A 16125-nucleotide genomic window follows, 5' to 3' on the forward strand; every position below is an offset into this window, starting at 1 on the left:
AGGCTTTGGGATTTTGAAAATCTTAAAATTGTTAGAAGTCGGGATGTCATATTCAATGAGAAAGCGTTGTACAAAGATTTGTTGCAACAACATGAGAGGAAACAAGATGATTATGTAGTGCTGGATGATACTCCAAAAGCTGATGTTCCAGCCATTCCTCATGATGTGCAACAACTGCAACAACAAATACCACAAACACCAGTGAATGTTAGATGGTCAACGAGGAAAATTAGACCTCCACAAAGGTTTACTCCCTCTTTGTATTCTATTTTACTTACTGATGCTGGTGAACCTGAAAGTTATGATGCAGCTGTGCAAGTGGATACTAAGATTCAGTGGGAGTCTGCAATGAAAGATGAAATGGACTCTTTGCTGAAAAATAAGACATGGGATTTGTGCAAGTTGCCTGCAGGTAAAAAGGCTTTACAGAATAAGTGGGTTTACAGGTTGAAAGAAGAGGAAGGAGGTAAGAAAATATTTTAAGCCAGGTTAGTTGTAAAAAGATTTTCATAGAAAATGGGAATTGATTTTGATGAGATATTTTCTTCTGTTGTTAAAATGACTTCTATTCGTACTGTTTTAAGTCTTGTGGCTACTGAAGATTTGCATTTAGAGCAGCTGGATGTTAAAACAATCTTTCTTCATGGTGATTTGGATGAAGAAATATATATGGCTCAGCCATAGCGTTTTGAGGTCAAAGGTAAGGAGAACTTAGTGTGCAAATTAAAGAAAAGTTTATATGGCTTGAAGCAAGCACCTCGGCAATGGTATCTGAAATTTGACAGTTTTATGCATGAGCATGGATATAATAGGTGTCATTCAGATTACTGTGTTTATTTTAAGAGGTTGGATGATGATAGCTACATTATTTTATGTTTACATGTTGATGATATGCTTGTAGCTGGGTCTAACATGGATTATATTAAGGGGCTAAAATGCCAGTTAGCACATGCATTTTCTATGAAGGATTTGGGGGCAGCAAAACAAATCCTTGGTATGAAGATTTGCAGAGATAGGAAGAATAGAACATTGACGCTATCTCAAGCTGATTATGTTGAGAAGGTGTTGCAACGTTTCTCTATGGAGAATGCTAAAGCTGTCAACACACCTTTACCTGGTCATTTGAAATTGACTAAGGAGATGTGTCCCAAGACATAGGAAGAGGAGGATAAGATGTCCAAGGTAGCCTATGCTTCAGCTAGAGGAAGCTTGATGTATGCTATGGTATGCACTAAGCCAGATATTGCACATGTAGTGGGAGTCGTTAGAAGGTATATGAGTCATCCAGGATTTGAGCATTGGAATGCTATCAAGTGGATTCTCAGATATTTGAGAGAAACATCCAATAAGTGTTTACACTTTGGGGGCTCTACTACTGATTTACAGGGCTATGTTGACTCAGATTTGGCTGGGGATATTGATACCAGGCGGAGTACTACAACTTATGTCTTTATTGTTGGTGGGGCAGCCGTGAGCTGGGTTTCTAGGTTACAGAAGATTAATGCTCTATCCACTATAGAGGCAGAGTATGTTGCTACTATAGAGGTAGCCAAGGAGATGATATGGCTTTAGTTCTTCTTGGAAGAATTGGGACATCCTCAAAAGGATAATTATTTGTTCATCGATAGTTAGAGTGTCATTCATCTTGCAAAGAATTCAGCTCTACATTCTAAGACCAAACGCATACAGTTGTGGTACCATTTCATTCGGTCAGTTTTGGAGGATGGACAGTTAAAGCTAGAGAATATACATACCGATGACAATCTAGCAGATATGTTGACAAAGGTTGTAACACGGGAGAAGCTGAACTCCTCTTCAGTTTCGGTTGGTCTTTTAGACTGAACATGAATAAAAGAACATCATAGTCCAGGGTGGTTTGACCTAGTGGGAGCCCCATGTGGTAGTGGTATTGGTACAGGACCAGTCTCCAAGTGGGAGATTGTTAGATTATGGTGACTGATCAGGAAAGTACTGTACATACTTCATAAATAGCGCCCCAAAAATTTGTTTTGGGCCATGGCCGACATGGTAGTCGACGTATTATGGCCGACATGTTATAACCCTAAAGCGATTTAATACTTGTATAAAAGGGTTTAGGGTTGGGTATTTTTCATTATGTTGTGATGCGAAATTGGTTCTTGCGGCAGTATTGAGCTGTAAGGGATTACAGATTGTAATCATTGGATTGTAATAAGATCAAACTTGCTATTTTGGTGGACGTAGCCCAGGGATTGGGTGAACCACGTTAAATCTTGGTGCCTTGTGTTCATTTCTGTGTGATCTATTATTTTTTGTTATTGGTTATATTTGCATGTAGTTTTTATTTTTGCCTGTGGTTTATCCTAACAATAGGTAGGTAGAGAAAGACAAGGAGAGAGATAGATATGTACATTTATACAAGAAAATAGAGAGAGGAGGAGGAGAGATAGAGTGAAATTGAGAGATACATACATGGTACAAGACATATGGGCTTAAAAGGGACAGGGATAGGTCAAGATTATAATATCTAGATAGAGAGGGGAATATATATATATATTCCAAACCCCCCTCCCCCCTCGTGAAGGAAGGGGGAAAGATAGACACAGGGAGTTTGAGATAGACAAGAAGAAACATACTCTGTGTGTGTGTGTGTTAAAGATAGAGGAGAAGTGGATAAATATAAAAAGAGGAAGTGATGTGGGTAGAAGGTTGAGATAGGAATACAAAGAGGGGCTTACAGATATATAGGGATACAAAAAGGACAAAATAGGGTCATAAATGGGAGACAAGATATATGTAACTTGTGAAATAGAAAAACGGTATTGTGTGTGTGTGTGTGTGTGTGTGTGTGTGTGTGTGTGTGTGTTAAAGATAGAGGAGAAGTGGATAAATATAAAAAGAGGGAGTGATGTGGGTAGAAGGTTGAGATAGCGATACAAAGAGGAAGTTACAGATATATAGGGATACAAAAAGGACAAAATAGGGTCATAAATGGGAGACAAGATATATATAACTTGTGAAATAGAAAAACTATAAGTGTGTGTGTCTCCGAGAGAGAGAGAGAGAATTTTTTTTCTTTCTACAGACTACTTATCTTAAGAATCCCTCAAAATGATTACACCATAAAATAATTGACAAGCAATATAGTGTCGATGTGGTCGTGTGGTCTCATCTTAGACTTTAATTACATTTTCTCTTTAAAATTGTTTTACAACCTTGCCACATTTTATCTCCCAAATTTTTTTTGTAGTGTTAATTTTAGGATATCTCTTGCATATGCATCTAATCATCTACATTCTAATAATCCAATATCTCTACCCATATTTTAAGCCTCTATTCTAAATTGTTGTATTTATCCTTTCATGATTGTCAAATACAATTACATCTACTCATCATGTACTAAACCTAATTAATTTATTGTTTAGATTTGAATTTAAAATAATTATCATATTGAATTTCTAGACTAATTAATAATAAACTATCATAGTGATACATAATTCATTGTGGTACTTCTCTCTAGATTTTAATGTATTGAACTAATTATTAGTAAAAAATTAAAATTATGAATTGATTATATTTAGCTATATAGTTAATTATAAAATCTTAATATAAAAAGTAGACAAAGGGGATGACTATAACATGTGTTACTCACAAGATATGAGATTTGATGTCTATCGAGCTATATGATATGTTACATATATTTTAAATTTAATTATCATCTATTAATGATCAAATATAATATGTTAAGCATGTTGTAGCTATTTAGTTAATCATAGAATCTTAATATAAAAAGTCGACAAAGAGAATGATTAGATAGGTTGTGTTACTTAGATGATATGATGAATTTGATGTCTATTGGAGCTATGTGATATGTTATGTATATTTTAAACTAATTAGCAGCTACTAATAGTTAAAATAGTATGTGTTGAGATCATTAATAACAATAGTATATATATTGTGAAAAAATGAAATCATTAGTCATATCATAATAATATTTAAAACTAGAAATGTTTTTGGAAATATTTTAGTATTGTTACAAATTAATAGATAGGGGAAATGATTCAATTGTCACTTATGTTTGAATGATTGCACATTAAAAAGTCTAATTAGTTCTCATTAAGAAGCCTTAAAAAATGATAGGGCATGTACTAATAACCAATCGCACATGTATTAATAGTTGAACATTTCTTAGCTTTCTTGGTTGTTGATTGGTCTATTTGTGCAAAAAGTACTATTTTTTTCGTTAAAGGCTATTGGAGAGTGAACATAATGAGTTTTGTGTGAACATTTTAAAATGACACTTGTACATCACCTCTCACTCTACAAGTTCTAAAGAGAGCTACATAAATGTGGGAAAGTCAAAAGGTTAGCTTTAAGCTCTTCACTCATCTAAGGAGGTTCACCAAAAAATCATCAAATTTAGGCATACAGATTAGGAACTGTAAGTGCACAAAGTTAGGCTAAATGAGTACGGGATAGGTTAATCTCTAGACAAAATGCACTAAAGACAAAACAAAGTAAAAATACAAATAAAAATTCTAGATTCACAAAAAAGGTAGTGATATTTTTCTAATTTTTTTTTGGTTTTCGACTACAAACTATGCAGATCATGATGATCAAATGCTGAAACTAGTATTCCATGGACAAGTCATCCTTCCTACAAACTGTATACTTGACCAATTTTCAAAAATAGGCAATAGAAAAAATGAACTCTCAATCCACACACAATCCAAGAAGATATCTCAAAGGTTGTAGAAAGCCTTAAACCATAAAATCCTCACAGAAGAAAATAGCCACATGAACACGCCTTGATACAAAATAAAATAACTCTTTAGAGAGATGAAATTAAATTCCTTGAACATAGGATGATAGTCTATGATAGGCACACATTAGGGAACCAATTGTATGGAAAGTGATAACACATGCATCAAGGGTTGCCCCACAAATGACAGACCAAAACATAGAAGTTCTCAATATATTTTTGGTTGATGCAAGATTGCCAAAGAACCCAAGATGCTCTTGCATCGCTACACCATTTCCTAATGCAACTATTAAGTTACATGCTTCATGAAGTTGGCCGCCAAGACTCAATTTCCAATAATGCAAGAGTTAAATAACCCCACCATGTGACCCAAATCATCCAAGCTCTATTTCATGAGGTTTGGCTAGGATGTAGGAAGGTGTGCTTTTCATATGATTCTAATTTACATCATTTATTACTTTCAGTAACATTTGTGTTGGTAAGGTAGGAAATTTTGTATGTGTCAAAAAATAGATGATATCTTCTAGTGTTGGCCAAGTGTTTTAACTTTTGTAAATATTATTGATTACCTGATTTAAAGGGAAATGTGTTCAATGTAACTATTTGAATAAAGTACCACTAAGAGGGGGTGAATTAGTGGTATGATAAATTTATACCTCTAACAACTTTTCAAATATAACAAAAGTGCAATGTGAAGCTAAAAGGAAGGAATAATAGAGTAAGTAAAACATACACTTAGAATATGACACAATGATTTGTGCTAAGTGGAAATCTTTTTGGGAATAAAACCATCTAAATTGCATTTGTCTTATTTAAAAATTCCTATAACAATGCCTCGCCTGTTGTATATATGTCTCACTGACAATGTCTCTCACTAACACTATGTCTCACTGGAGTTGTATTGTCACTTTCCAAATATAATAACGAGATATATGGATTTATCCCTATTTCTTTCCAATGTTTTATTCTGGTCTCTTTCCATATTTGATATGTCCAAAGTTTTATCTTTATTTCTTTTCTTTCTTGTTATCATTATTATATCATTTTTTAATTGCATGTTCTAGATTATTTTGGTTCTATCGAACCAATGTAATACATTCCGCCAGATAGATCAACTACCTCCAAGAAAGGGTACCAACATTGAATGAAAAGCTCAGGTTAACAAACCCATGACCACAAAGCATATTGACTCAAGCAAGGTAGGATTTAAGACACAGGAAAGAAAAAATCATTGACAAAAATCAAACAAAAACCTTAAGGCATCCCCTTTAAATAAAATAATAATAATTAATATTTTAATTGTCTTTTTAATATTAAAAATATTAATTAATGAATAAATTAATATTTGTAATTTTTTGCATAATACAAAGCTCTTAACATGTATGAATGTCTTAGCAAAATTAACAAGAATTTCATAACGAGACTAATAAATTATTTTGAAAAAAAGCAAGAAACTAATTGTTTTGCAAAAATAAATGTCTCATAATCATGTACTAATATCTTTTAGTAATGGTACACAAATAATTTAAAAAAATAAGAAAAAACAAAAAATCATACATATAAAACTTTTTAATGATTTTTTTTTTTATAACTTGTTGAAATTGAGATATTGAAAAATTGGATGCACAAAGATTGGAGGCCATTAAGACGCACTTCTCTACCATACATTTTCCCTAATCATCATGTTGCTTCTCTTAAAATTGATTGTGTAGTTTTTCCTTTTATTTTTCCAATTTTTCCAATATCAACCCATCCTTTACCTGTAGATATAATATAGCATTCCTAAATTCTGTTGGAAGCGAGTGGTCGCCCTCAAAAAAAAAAACCATTAACACCGGAACAATTATCGGTAGCACTTAGTAACTTTCAAATCGAGAGTTATAACTAAGACCAGCGAGGAAGGCGGCGCGCGGGGTTGTTCGACAGTGATGAGTGATTTTGATGTTCAATTACTAATTACCGCTTCCTTGTTTTTATTTTCAATTTATATAACCACCTACTGTTAAGTATAGCATCATTAATAGTTCCAAAACCAGATACCAACCTCGGACGATGGAGAGTTGTGTTGAGGGCAGGTAAAATGTATATAAGTGCCGTTGACGAAATGACAATCCGAGGGATTGGGTCAATGACGTTTTTTTAAGTGGTCGGGTGCATAGGAGTAATGATAGTAACCGCCATGCTCATCCGGGCTTTGCAGAGTTGGAGGGTGCGGTCCAATTTCAGAGGGGCACCGGTCTGGCCAGTGGTGGGCGAGCCTCCATCGTTGCTCCTCCATTTCGGGCACCTCTACGACTGGTTCACTCATCTCGTCATCATCAATGGCGGAACATTCAGGCTCCCGGGCCCTTGGAAATTCCGAGTCTTCACGGCCGACCCGGCCAACATCGAATACCTTTTGAAAACCAGGTACCACAATTTCCGCAAAGGTGAGATTTTTAAGGAAGCGTTTCGAGACATGTTGGGCGAGTCAATTGTGGTGCAAGACGGGGAGGCCTTAAAGCGCCTCAATGTCTCCATCGGGAAGTCCCTCGCCTCGCCCGCATTTCGCCACCGTGCCGCCGCGGCCTTCCCCGCCGTTATGCAGCAGAAACTCTTCCCCGTCTTCACCCGCGCCTGTGAGGATGGCGCCATTATCGACCTGCAAGACGTGTTGCACAGGCTTGCATTGTACAACGCCTGTCTCTTAGGCGCGGGTGTGGAAGTCGACTGTCTCCAGCAGGGTCTGCCGCCGTTTCCCTTCATTGAGGCCTTCGGAGGGGCCACTTAGTCGCTCATGTTCCGCCTGCTCATGCCGCCGGTCTTTCATTCGGTTCGAGCGGGAGAGCGGGCGGGTTTATTCCGATAAGGGAGTGCACGAGTTGTTTGTGAGCCTCATTTTGGCGGGCAAGGATACGGTTTCGCCCGGGCTCACTTGGTTCTTCTGGCTGCTCGCGAAGAATCCCCGTGTTGAAGGGGAGATTTTAGCGGAGCTCCGAAAGATAAAGAGTCCGGACGATCATGAGGAGCCGTTTAGTTTCAGTTTTGAAGAAGTGAAGCCGATGGAATACCTGCACGCAGCACTTACGGAGTCTCTCCGGCTGCACCCGCCTATTCCAATCGAGCTCATGGCTTCCGTAGAAGACGATGTTCTGCCCGATGGCACGCCTGTGAAGAAGGGTGAGCAGATTTTGTACTCGATTTACTCTTCGGGCAGGTTGGAGAGCGTGTGGGGAAAAGATTGCCTGGAGTTCAAGCCAGAAAGGTGGATGGAGAACGGTCGATTTGTAAGGGTATCGGATTCAAAGTTTTTAGTGTTCAACGCAGGACCAAGGCGCTGTACGGGCAGAGAATTCGCGTACTGGCAGATGAAGTGGGCTGCGTCTTCCATCCTTATTCGCTCCTCTATAAGGTCCCATTTGATTGCTGGAATATGAGTGGAATAGGAAAACGAAATTAGAATATGTTTTATATTCGCTATTTGGTAAGCTCAATCGGAATTGGGAATAAGAAGACATATTCCAATTTTGCTCCTAAAATGAGCATATGTCTATGCCAAAAAATATCTGTTATTGGAATAGGCCATTTCCATTCCCATTCTGATTTTCCATTAAAAATTATTTTTTATTAATTTTTTCTTTTTTTGTACTTTTACTTTTTGAATTTTTTTTGTTAATTTTTTTTTAAATTTTTTTTTTTTATAACATTTTTTAAAATTATATCTATTTGTTTAAAAAAATGAAAATGAAAATGAATTAACTAAAAAAATAATAAATTAAAAATTTTTTTAGAAAAAATGTTTTTAAAAATACAAAACTTAACCTTATTCCTATTCTATTTTTGTACAACCAAACAATAGATTAACATATTTCAGTCGAATTCCAAGTGCACCAAACATGATTGGAATTGCCTATTTCTATTCCCATTCCTCATTTCCATTCTCATTCCATTTTTCTATTCTAATTTTCTATTCCTATGCCAACAACCAAACGGGGCCTAAAGATTGTTGATGAGCACCCGGTGGTTCCAAAGTACGGACTCTCGCTTTTCATGAAGTATGGTTTGCTCGCAACCATTCACCCAAGAGAGAACTAGGGGAGAGGACCCGATACTTGAACGGGTTCTAATTGTTGTGATAGAAATTGTTTACTTTATACCTACACTTGCTGACTTAATGTCCAAATTTTTTGACAACATTGCACCAATACTTGTGATTTTAAAGTTGTTAGTACAATGATGATTATCAAAAAATGAATGAAAATGTATCATTCGATCTAAAAAATAACCAATGATGTGATGCCACATCAGCTGTTCAATTATGGGTACCCTTTATGCACGACCATTGGTCTCTTTTTTTTTTGGGCTGTTTTGGACAACTTGGTAAAAAGCATGTTGATGTGGCATCATAACGAGTGACGTGGACTTGAAACCTTAGTTATAAGTAGACGATTCACCAAGTAAGCTGCTGTAAAAAAATTGGGAGCGATTTGAATTTTTTACGTAAGATTTTGATAAGTGCAAAGTTAGGGTGTTCAAGTATCAAGTCCTCTCCCCTAAAAGGGTGATGGCTTATCTCCCAAATTATGGATACATTGTTGGCGGAGTAATTTCTCCCACCTACTCACCATCAACAGCTGTAGACAGACAGCCGAAAGTATTAGATAGTGAGTGTCCAATACATCAGTGAGCGTCCAACACACCAGCTGCACCGTCCATCATTAATTGTAATAGCCAACTCTATGCATAGTCAAGATAACATTTAATACGTATTCCTCTATAAATTAATAGACTCACCCTGTAATCAACAAAGCCCATTTTAGGTTTCTCATATCTTTTATGATTTCTTGCTTGGTTTCTCATTCCGCTATTTGTTCAATGTTGTGTTATATTTTCATCATACATATCTGGTCTTCATAATTAAAATAAGAATAATAGGTATACTTCCAGGAAATGGAAAGGATCTAGTATTTAAAGTTGTTTTAATGATTGTGATGGGACCTAATGTCTATACTTATTGATTAATGATTGTGATAGGATCTAATATCTAACTAATGTTCAATTCCTCTCACAACATTGCACTATTGGTTGTGAGCTTAAAGTTTTTAGTATAATGATGACTACCTATGATTGAATGAAATGTACTCTTAGTTGTAAAAAATAACTAATGATGTGATATCACATCATCACTACAAGTATTGGTACATTTTTTGTACAACTATTGGTCTCATTTTTTTTTATAGCACTACCTAAATAGCCAAAAATTTGCACCCACCAAATTTCATGCCCATATCCATGTCCATGCCTTCATGTCAAATCAACTTTAAATGTCATTTAACTTACCATCATGTGAAGGCAACTATTGTGCACACACGGAATCAAAACCCAATTGATAGGAAAATTTTTAATATTAATTTTTCTATTCATGCCATATAATTTCACAAGAACTTTTTTCTTACGGACACTCAGTGTTTTTTTCCCACATATTCAAATAATTTTTAACGAGAGTCACTTAGTTTCATTTTTTAATGTTTAAATAAGTTTTTGTTTCAAACAATTTTTATATTTCATTTTAAAAGTTGATTAAAAAATATTAATTTATAAGCATAAATTAAAGATTAATATTTTTTATTTGACTATATAGAATTATATGTAAAATTAAATATATAATTAAATTTTAAATAATTTTTTAATAGTGAATTATTAATTGTTATATAATATTAAAAAATTATAATATCATTTTTAAAAGATAAAATTTGAATTTACATATCTACTAGGTAAAAACTAGAATATTCTTATACATATAACATTACTTTTCTTTTTCTATTTATATTAAGAATAATAAATATTTTATGATTTTAAAAAAAATTAGTTATGTATTATTATTTCAATTATGTGCACAATTATATACTTATAAACTTTTAACAATAAAATATAATTTCTTTTCCTTTCTCTACTCATGATTTAAAAATAATTCTTATGTAAATAATTTAAAATGGAAAATAGTTATCATTGATAACAATTCTGATAATAAATTTTAAATTTTAACTATGTTAAAGTTAAAAATAATAATTATTATCTATGCTCATTTTTTTAAATTAATAATTATTTACATAACAATTATCTAAAAATTATCTTAAATACAAAAATAATATTTTATATTTTAATGTCAAAAGTTTACTTAAGTATAGAATTATGCATAATTGAAATAGTTAAAACATAAATAATTATGCAGAAAGGTGATCTATACAATGGGAGCACAAATGCAAATCCCAACATGAGAATATGTCAAAATAGATTCTTCGTCAATTAAAAAGAAATGGGAGTGGTTGCACAGTAATTTAATTAAAAAGAATTTTGTAGATGCATTTTATTTTGCCATGGCCATGTGGCACCTTATAAAATAATAAAACATAAATTTATTCCAAATAATAGGCCCCAAAATAATAGGGTGACATATGTCCATCCCAAATTAATAGGGTGACACAAGACCATCTCGAAACAATAGGCCCCAAAATAATGGGGTGACACATGGTCGTCTCGAAATAATAGGCCCCACAATAATAGAGTGACCCTGAAAATAGTAGACCCCATAATAATAAGGTGACACATGGCCACATGCCCCAAAATGATAGGGTGGCATACCCCACACACACACGTCATTTGGTATTCCAACATTGTAATATTAATAAAAATACAAAAAAGGAAATGGCATGTAGTATCCCAATGCCATGTGGCATTTAAAATACAAAACATCATTTAAAATTAAATGAAGAACATTAAATGAGAGTACTGAAGGAGTGTCAATTACATTTAAGAAAAATTGAGGGCCCATGAGAATCAAATTATTACACATTGTGTGGAAGTGGAAGTGATAACGCTTGAGACTATGCAATATCATTAGCTTAGGCTAGACTAAGCATTTCAATTAGCATTTATATCTATATCTTGAGAAGATATTTGGTTATTTTCGTTCGTTGTCTAATGAATTCTAATCATTAGTTTCACAACAAGCTCTTTTTATTTTGGGTTGGATTGGGCTCTACCAACCACATGTTATCATATAGGTTACATTATTTCTAATTTGCATCTTTCATCATTGATTTTTCAATATTCTTTTGTTTGCCAATTTCTTTCTTTGAAATCTTTTGTTTCATTTTATTTAGCTAAATTATGTCTATGAATAGCTTGCCTACATTCTTTTTCCAAATATTGAAGCTTTTATATTTGACAAAGGAAAACAAATTATCCGTAGACTTGCATTTGTTTCAGTGATTTTGAAGAATCACTGATATTACTACGAGTTTCCTCATGCACCATAAATGTATCTTTTAGCTTATAAATTTTTTTATTCTGCAAGTTAAGCCTTTGAATTTGGATCATGGAAAACTATTCAAAGAGATTGTAGAGTTTGTATTGCAACTTATCAAAGCCAAACGTTGATTTGAGGCTAGGAGAGAGGCATCTTACATATTTTGTAGTGCCTTTGTGATCGTAGTAAGACTCCCTGCCTATACTCTCTTGCTTTAGGAAATCTGAATGTAAGGATAGATCTTGCATGGCTATGTTAGTGGCTAAGATGGAATTATTTTGTGTATTAGCTAGGATTTTTGCATTCATTCATACAATGATTTGAACCTGAAAATAGTGATTTGATCAGTATAGAATTTTCAAAGCATAAATAACACTTATTGCAGTGCATGAGCATGTCATCATGTAATATCATTTCTGACAAATACAAACCCACATCTATGAAGAATGGGCTGACAACATCATGGACATAATTTGTATCCTTCTCCATTTCTGATAAAGGACAAGTAATCTATGAATTTACAACTTTGAAGGAGATGTATGCAGTGGGAGATTCAAGAACAGGGCTGCCACAAAAAGGAATCCGTTAATTTCCAACTTTGAGAGAGCTCTGCGCAGAGGGAGACTCAAGAACAAGAGATGTTGAAACAAGACCAGCCCAACAAGGAATATGTGAATTCACAACTTCTAAGGATGTCTCTGTATAAAGGGAGATTCATCTTTTGTGTGTTCGATCTATTTAAAAGTTGCATTTTGAATGAAGATTTGTTGGGCATGATAGAGTCTATAATTGATTTGATAGACTCTGATAATAAGAACAACGTGATTTACTTGAAAGCCATTTTTAGGTGGCTTGCAAGGCTTCCATGAGTTTCCCAAGCTCGCAGCTCACAGATTTTTTACAGGATACTACAATTCACTATTTCTCTATTAATGATTTTCTAAGCATTTAAAAAAAAACATGTAATCTTCATTTGAGTTATATGTGGCATTAGGAAATTACAACAAAGCTATGTTTGATCATTTCCTGAGGAAACTTACAATAGGAATGAGGGATTTAGATTTTGTAAATCTGCATACATTTTGCCATGTAGTTCTATTTCAGTATTAAAATAATTTTATTTTGCAAAGTTGAGGAGATAATAGGGTATTCCACTACAATACCCATTTTTGGTGTGATGTTTTGAGCATATAAATATGGAAACATCTAAGATGTTGTCATCATTTAAAGATTTTTTTAGTATTACTAAATGATCTTAATTATAACCTTACACCAATATGTTGTATTGACAATATGTAATTTGTGTGAATACGTAAGAAAAAAATTGACATCATAGAATGTTGATGATTATAATAATATAATTTAAAAACATTCTACTTTAAAGTGTAGAAAAATGGATTCAAGACTTTGAAACAAATGTAATCATTGTAATTTATAAAATCATACTTGCTTTAAATAAATGATTTTCTTAAATTATAATTATAATTTGTTAAAATTATTTATTCATATTTACAAATATTACTTTAAAAGGAATGAAGATGATAAATTTATCTTCTTCCATTTTATAAAAATGTAAAAATAGAAAAAAAATTAACATTTTAAAAAAATTATGAGAAATTTATTTAAGTTTATAGTAACAATTTAGTAAAAGAGTGATAGAGAATAAAGATGTTTCTATTTAGATCTTATATTTTTTCTCTCAATTAAACAAATAGAATATTAGAAAGATACAAAGAATATAGAAACTTCTTACTTTTCTTATTGAAATTGAAGATATTTCTAAAGTGGTGAAAAACAACTTCTTTTTCTAATTTGAATCTTAGAAAAATATCTTCTCATATATATGTAAATAAAAAATATAGTAACAACACTATTTTTTAATATCTTGTTTGAAAATAATTTAGAAAATATTTTTAAAAACTTATAGAAAAATAGGATTTTCTATAGTTTTCAATTGCGTGATGTTTCTATATTTTTCATGGGATAACATTTCATAGATTATAAAGTACTTAAATAATGTAAGATTTTGTGATTTTTTTAAAGATTAACACTCATGATAAATTATTAGTTTTCAATTTTTTTAAAAATAAATTATCTTTAAAATAATAATAATATATTTCTTTCCTTCCATAATTAACACTAACACTAGCACTAGCACTAACACTATAACTCTAATTATAACCCTAACCCTAATGCTAACCTTAGCTCTAACTATAACCCTAGCACAACCCTAACTCTAACCCTAATTCTAACCCTAACACTAACTCTAACCCTAACTCTATCTCTAACTCTAACTCTAACTCTAGTTCTCTAACTCTAACTCTAGCTATAACCCTAACTCTAATTCTAACAATAACCCTAACCCTAGCCCTAACCCTAACCCCAACCCTAATTCTTACCCTAACTATATTTGTAACCCTAATTCTATCCCTGACCATAATTCTTACCCTTAACCTAAACCTAACTCTAAATCTAACACTAATTCTATTTGTAACCCTAATTTTAATGCTAACCCTAACCCTAACTCTAAATATAAATGTAACCCTAACTATAACCCTAAGCCTAACCCTTTCTCTAACACTAACTCTAACCGTAACCATAACTCTACCCCTACCTCTAACTATAACCCTAACTCTAACTCTACCACAATTGGACTTTAATGCTAACCATAACTGTAATTATAACCCTAACTCTTGCCATAACCTTGAATCAAACCCTTACGCCAACCTTAACCCTAATGTTAACTCTATATATAACCCTAACTCTAAATATAAACCTAACTCTATATATAACCCTAACTCTTAATATAACCCTAAGCCTAACCCCTTCTCTAATTATATCCCTAACTTTAACTATAACCCTACCCCTACCTTGAACTATAACCCTAAATCTAACTCTACCATAATTGGACTTTAACCCTAACCGTAACTGCAACCCTAACCCTAACTCTAACCTTAACCCTGACTCAAAACTCTAACCCTAACCCTAACTCAAACTCAAACCTTAAACTTAGCCCTAATCTTAACCATAATTCTAATGCTTTGTCTACCCCTAACTCAAAGTATAACCCTAACCTTAGCTCAAACTCTAACCCTAACTCATATTCTAACCCTAAACCTAACCCTAACCCTAACCCTAACTCTTTCTCTACCCCTTTCTCTAACCCTAACTCTAACTCTAATCCTAACCTTAACCCTAACTCTAATCCTAAATCTAACCCTAACCCTAATCCTACCCTTAACTCTAACCTTAAAGCTAACTCTAACTCTAACTCTAATCCTAACCTTAACTCTAACTCAAACCCTAAAACTAGCCCTAATCCTAACCATACTTATAATGCTCTGTCTACCCCTAACTCAAAATCCAACCCTAAACTTAACTCAAACTCTAACCCTAACTCATATTCTAACCCTAAACCTAGCCCTAACCTTAACCCTAACCCTTTCTCTACCCCTTTCTCTAACCCTAACCCTAATTGATGCAAGAGCATCTTGGGTTTGTTTGCAATCGTACATGTTTGAAGGGATTTTGGTTAAGTGTTCTAGGAGCTCGGCATGGTTTGGAACTCGACACATGGTTTGGGAGCTCGGCATGGTCTGGGAACTTGAAAGGGTCTAGGAAATCAACATGGTCTGGGAGCTCGGCATGGTCTAGGAGCTTGGCATGGTCTGGGAACTCGACAGGGTCTAGGAACTCGGCATGGTCTGTGGTTGCTCGACATGGTCTATAACTTGGTATGGTCTATTTAGCTTGGCTTTGTTTAGGAATTTAATGGTGCTTGGCTTGGTCTTGGTTCCTGTTGGTGCTAAGTTGTCTATGAGCTGACTTTTGGCATTTAATTTATGTATGGGTATGTAATTTAGTATTGTAGCTAACTTGTGGCTCAACCTATATTTAATGTAAGGGATTTAATTTAGTTTGTAATGAGCTGGACCGACTTATGGCTTAGTTAGGTATAAGTAAGGGGTCTTGTGGTGTCTTTAGGTAGGAGGAGGACGGGGGTAGAGGTTTATCATTCCAGCTTTGAGAAGGGGAGGAAGTGTAGATGCAAATTTTGAAGAACTAGGGCTGCGGCTTGAGAGTCCAAAGGATTGCT

The 16125-nt window shown here is 33.9% G+C and overlaps 1 pseudogene; it reads left to right on the forward strand.

The window, feature by feature from the left end:
* Positions 1-6905: 6905 nt before the first annotated feature.
* Positions 6906-8815, forward strand: LOC149530740 (cytochrome P450 86B1 pseudogene; annotated as a pseudogene).
* The last annotated feature ends 7310 nt before the right edge of the window (positions 8816-16125 follow it).

The sequence above is a fragment of the Cupressus sempervirens genome, chromosome 11, assembly GCF_028749045.1.
Source record: "Cupressus sempervirens isolate cs-2001-9-10 chromosome 11, ASM2874904v1, whole genome shotgun sequence".
Taxonomy (NCBI): Eukaryota; Viridiplantae; Streptophyta; class Pinopsida; order Cupressales; family Cupressaceae; genus Cupressus; species Cupressus sempervirens.